The following is a 6289-nucleotide window of genomic DNA, read 5'->3' on the forward strand; positions in this document are numbered from 1 at the left end:
GAAGGAAGGAAGGAAGGAAGGAAGGAAGGAAGGAAGGAAGGAAGGAAGGAAGGAAACAAGCAAGCAAACAAGCAAGCAAGCAAGCAAACTGTGGTTTATGTTGAGGCCTGCTCTTTGTAACATAACTGAAGCCATTTTGTATTCGATCTCCATTTAGCTCATAAGGTGAAATTAAGTTCGGGTTCTCAGACTCTACTTCCCAGAAGTAATTATCCATAGCTGACATTGAAAATTTTTACTAATAAGTCAAAAAGTTGGGGTTTTTTTAAGATTGATTTTATTTATTTTATGTGTATGAGTAGACTCTAGTTGTACAGATGGCCGTGAGCCATCATGTGTGTGGCTGCTGGGAATTGGACTCAGGGCCTCTGCCAGCCCCATTCGCTCTGGCCCTACTCACTCTGGCCCCACTCGCTCTGGCCCCGCTCGCTCTGGCCCTGCTCAGTCCGACTCCGCTTGCTCCAGCGTAATTCACTGTAGCAGTCTTCAGACGCACCAGAGAAGGGCGTTCGCTCTCATTACCAGTGGTTGTGAGCCAACAAGTGATTGCTAGGATCCGAACTCAGGACCTTTGCAAGAGCAGTCAGTGCTCTTACCCGCTGAGCCATCTCGCCAGCCCCAGTCAAAAAGTTTTGGTTGAATCACCTGTCCTCTGGTATCTCAATATACTAGTTATATATATATATATATGTATATATACATATATATATATATATGAGAGAGAGAGAGTACTATAGTACTAGTACTATATACTATATAGTATATACTATAGTACTAGTACTATATTTCCTAGTACTATAGTAAATATAATATATATATATATATGTATATAAAATATAGTAAATATACTAGTACTGTAATATACAGGTACTATACCTGTATACCACCACCACCCCTTACTTCACCTAAAGGGTGTAAAGCTTGTATAACATCCCTTCCCCTAAAGTTCTTATAATTCTACTCCCTACAATGGAAAGAAAATCTCCCCCTAAAGGGTTCAAACATTCAAACATTCAGCCCAAAGGATAGCTGATAATACTTTTGTCTAGTTAGCCAAAAATGTACCTCTTCCCTGCTTGCTTTTAAACTTTTGAAGCGGGTTTTTTCTATAAACAGTCTTCCCTAAGGACAGACTGATGCCACACTTAGGCTCTAGAGTCCTTTCTGTGGTCCTGAATATTCAGTATTAGGGTGTGCCTTCAATAACCTGTTCTTGCTTAAATGAGGTTGGTGTTCATATGGTTTGTGCAATGATTCCTGAACTCCAACAGTTTACAGTTACAGCTTAAGACAGAACACTTGCCTAGCATGTATGAGCTCCTGATTCTATCCCACCATCACAAAAAGAAAAGAAAAACATTAAATTGCTTAAGGAAAAAAAAAAACTGCTTAAGAAAATAAAAATGTTCCTAGAATTCACAGTTATTTTAATAAATATTAAAAATTTTGCATTTACTACTAAAAAGAAATGACTAATGTATTTGCTCTCCAAGTAATAAGAGAGTAATTATTTGGAATGGCTAGACACCAAGAATGGCTGCTTATGTGCTGAAAAATAAATACAATCCCTTCGGTAGCTCAGCAAGTAGCTCTAAGAACAGTAGAAAATAAAATAAAAATAAATATAGCTTGTATAACATTCCTTCCCTAAAGTTCTTATAATTCTACTACTCCCTACAATGGAAAGAAAATCTCCCCCTAAAAGGTTCAAACATTCAAACATTCAGGATCCCCGCAACCAACCCTCTTCAGTTTAGTTATATAATAAAGAAACAAATGGCACAGACTTGCTTTTCTTTTGAAAGAAATTGAAGCCAATAATGGAAAGAAATGAGACCCTGGATGAATTTATACAAGAAAATTAATGATGAGATTATATGACTACTTCAGTAAGTATTCACTTATTAAAAAACCCACTAAAACACCTTTGAATTTAACTCTATAAAAGTTTATTGGTAAGGAGTTCTGATTTACTGAATTATATTGGCTTAACAGTCACACATTTCTAGGCTCGAGGCCAAGAAGTCCCATATGAACACCAAGTACAATGTGTGCTAAAGAGTTGAAAGTAACAGAGGAAAATATTCTGACTATAAGAAATGTGCCCAAGTTCTGGTTTAGGATAAATGTATATCATTATTTTATGACTACAGTCATTAAAAGACTGCTTTTGAATGGCTTAAATATTAATTATAAAAAGATTCCTGATTGTTCTTGTCCTGGTTATTTCAACCTGTAAAAGTAACATTCCATTTTCCTAGATAAACAGCAATGTAGCTCATAAAGTCAAATGCAGAACATGGTTTGTTTCCAAGGCGAGGTCTCTCTCTGTAGTCCACACTGGCCCCAAACTCATCTTCCTCCACCTGCTGGGATTAAAAGCACGCACCATCACAGAACCTGATTTTCAAAAAGTATTTCATGGGGAAATCCAACAAGTATCAGACATAACTAGTATTCTCTGGCCGAAGTAAGCGGTGCCATCTGCCCCCACTAGGGACTTCTATGCCACAGGCATGACACGGTTGCTACCCTGCTGAAATCAGACACTGTGGTTACCCACATGAATCCTCACAAGACTGGGCCCATTAACATTCCCTCAAGAGGCAGCACACCAGCTGCATGAAGCCCCTGCCATGCCTGAGCTTATGTGAGCAGTGCAGAGTTTCCTGGGGTGGAGAACTTTTTCTTGATAGTACGGTCTCTGATGAATTGCCCACTATCCTGTAACCTCTCACCTAGCACAAATTAAACCCACTGGTTCACCAATGGGTGGACTCTCTTCTTTGGTTTGTTCCTAGGGGGAGTCACTTAATCACATCTCCCCAAGAAAGGCTCAGATGACACCTCCATATATTCCACCTCAGCCCTGAGATATGCATAAATAAGCCTAACTTCTAAACTGTAAAACATGCAAAACACAGCTCCAAGACTTAAGAGAGATCAACACTCTGACATAAGATGTATAGGATAAAAACAGACATTAAAATTAAAACTTTAACAGCAACTGGATTTGAGTAGAATTACAAATAATTTTGGGGTTTTTCCATTTTTCCATAGTCGACAGGAATTACTGTTAGACATATATTAAACTTTAGTCATAAAGGTTCAAGTACACTTACTGTCTTCTAAATATTGTTACAGTAGTAATGGGGAGTTGTTCATGCACCTCTGTAAGTGCTGTCTGTTGTCATGAGATGGGCTCCTTCTGTAGCCCTCCCTGGTTGGCCTGGAGCACACTATGAAGAGCTGGCAGTCCTCAACCTTGCTGCAACACTCTAGACTCCCAAGTGCTGGATTACAGCCATATGGCAACCCTGGAAGTACTCTTGAAATACATACACATATATTTATAATTTATATGTAAATAAACATGGAACTGAGGTAAAGAATAGCAAAAATAAAATAAATCGCTGTGTATGGTAGTTCATGCCTGTAACCAACCCCCATGAGGCTGAGTCAGGCCTGCGGGAACTACAGAGTGAGACCCTGTCTCAAAAGACAAGCAAAAATAGCCAGTGAGATGGCTCAGCAGGTTAAGGTGTCACCAGCAATGCCTGACAATGTGAGTTTGATCCTCATGAATAGAAAAGAATCAGTTCCCCAAAACTGCCCTTTGACCTCCACACACATGCGGTGGTACCAGTGTAATTACAAACTTCATTCTCATTCATTCTCTCTTTCTTTCTCTTTCTTTCTCTTTCTCTCTCTCTCTCTCTCTCTCTCTCTCTCTCTCTCTCTCTCTCTCTCAGAAATATATAAAATCTTTAAAAAATAAAAAATAAGTTTAATAAAATAAAAATTTAACATTAAACTAGAATAGCTTGTTCATACTTCAGTATAAATATTTTACCAAGATACAGCTGCATACAAAACCACAATCTACTAATTTCTCTAGGAACCAGGAAGGGGGGGCTTAAAAATTTTTTTGAGTATCCTAGGAAACCTGTTACTTGCAAATAATACAATTTGTGAAGCCCACCATTCAAGCCAAAGATAATGAGATCAATAATATTTCTAGACAGTTAATAAAGTAAAATCAACAATTTTGAAGTCAGAAAAAAAGATAATATTGGTAGGATAAGGTGAGCTGTAGTACACAGCTACATATATAGTAGAATTTTTAATATATATTGATAAATTAGTTAACATTTTGATGTCCTATTCTAAATGTTGTTATGTAGGCTGTCATCCTAAGCACAATTTCAAACCACAGGGCTAAGGAAATAGCTGAGTCAATAATGTGCCACTGTCTTCAGGTCCAAAGCCCTAGCTACTTTATTTCCATTCTGCTATTAACACCAATGGGTGTTCATATGGGTACGTGTGTGTCATGGGGAACATGTGCAGGTCACAGTGCTATGTTTACTCGTTGCTTCTCTCCTTCCACCATGTGGGTCACCGGGATTGAAATTGGGCTTTCAGGCACAGCAGCAAGAACATTTAACAGGGGTCACAGTTTGAATGAAAACAGACCCATAGGCCCATAGGGGGCAGCAGCTAGGATGTACGGCCTTGTTGGAGTGGGTGTGGCACTGTTGGAGAAAGTGTATCACTGAGGGTAGGCTTTAAGGTCTCAGATGCTCAAGACAGGCTCTGTGTGGTACTCTTTTCCTGCTCTCTGCTGATCCAAATATAGAACTGTCAGCTATATCCACCAAGACGATAATGAACTGAACCTCTGAACTATATAAACCAGCCACAATTAAATTTTGTCCTTTAAAGAGTTGCCATGGTCACAGTATCTCTTCACAGCAATAGAAACCCTAATGATAACACTTACTAAGGCATCTTCTTGCAGAGTAATGATTTTAAAACACTAAATAAATTTATTTTTGAAAAGAATAGTCAAGTCACCACTGCAGTTTAAGTATAAAATTAGTACTTAAATTATATTCAAATGTTGTTTGGAACCACATACTCAGGATTCAATAATAATCTACCAATAAACAAAAGGGTGTGATCCTTTTAGACAGGCAGGCATTTCTACAGGTTCAACATGAAAACACACTATGTCAATTGAATCTAATAATTCACCTAGAGCAATTTAAATAGATTACAGCCAATTTTCTTTATTCATGTGTTATGATCTAGGTATGCTGAATAAGCATAAAATGGGCTCCTAAAAGTCTCTGGTCATAGTTTCAACCAATCAATACATAACTTTGTGTCTGTGTTTAAAGACACCTTGTTTAATTTATATTGCTGATTCATTAACATTGGATTCACAGTCAATGGCAATTTAGCTTGTACCTAAATATAGCTTGGCTAGCACATACACTGTCTTAATAATACATACCACAGACTTATACTAGAGAACACTAGATAGCACCATAGCCCTTTCAACATTGTTAGGAAGTCATTTGAAATAGCAAAACCATCAACAAAAAGCAAGCAGGGAACATGGTATAAAATAGAAGATATTTAAGAACCCTGATTACAATCCAAGGTTTGAAATAGGAAAGAAAAGTGTTGTCTTGCTCAGATTCAAATTTTGGCTGCTCTTTGTAAACACACATTCACATATAGCCAAGAAGGTGCAATGAGTATGGGTCTGGGGCTATAAAAAGTTTAAGTAAATAGGTGAGTTCACAAATACAGAACTCAGGGGCTGGCTAGATGGCTCAGCAGGTAAGAACACTGACTGCTCTTCCGATGGTCCTGAGTTCAAATCCCAGCAACCACATGGTGGGTGACAACCATCTGTAATGAGATCTGATGCCCTCTTCTGGTGTGTCTGAAGTCAGCTACATTGTTCTTATGTATAATAATAAATAAATCTTAAAAAAAAAAAAACAAATACAGAACTCAAAATTACACTATGGATTATATTATACTAAACAAATTCCATACAAGACCACCATGTTAGAAGACAGCTCAATCTACAAGTAGATGACAGAGGAAAGGTGTGAAGCAGGGAGAGAGCAGGCATGTAAATGCACACAAGGGGTAGGGCCTGGGGGAGAAAAGGGACAAAGTTGCCACCGGCTTGTGCTCCAACTGTACCCATCTGAGGGAGGCCTGGTGACACTATCTTCAGCAGAACCTCCCAAACGATTCACACAACTGTGAGAAGCAGCAAGGTACTACTCACTTAACATATTTTTAGGAGAAATTATCACATGCCAACTGAAACTACTTGTTAATAAATGTGCTAACCAGATAGGATAGAGTGCTATAATCCCACACTCAGAAAGTTGAGGCAGGCCCAGCGTGGAGGAGAAGTAATAGGAGAAAAAAAAGGAAGAAGAAGAGGAGGAGGAGGAGGAGGAAGAGGAGGAGGAGGAGG

At 38.5% G+C, this 6289-nt stretch overlaps 1 protein-coding gene across 2 annotated transcripts in view; it reads right to left on the bottom strand.

Moving 5' to 3' along the window:
- Wdr70 (WD repeat domain 70) overlaps positions 1–6289 on the bottom strand; it is a 227894-nt gene that overhangs the window by 167680 nt on the left and 53925 nt on the right. The gene's annotated exons all lie outside the window — the stretch shown is intronic.

Source organism: Mastomys coucha, unplaced genomic scaffold (assembly GCF_008632895.1).
Source record: "Mastomys coucha isolate ucsf_1 unplaced genomic scaffold, UCSF_Mcou_1 pScaffold8, whole genome shotgun sequence".
Classification (NCBI taxonomy): domain Eukaryota; kingdom Metazoa; phylum Chordata; class Mammalia; order Rodentia; family Muridae; genus Mastomys; species Mastomys coucha.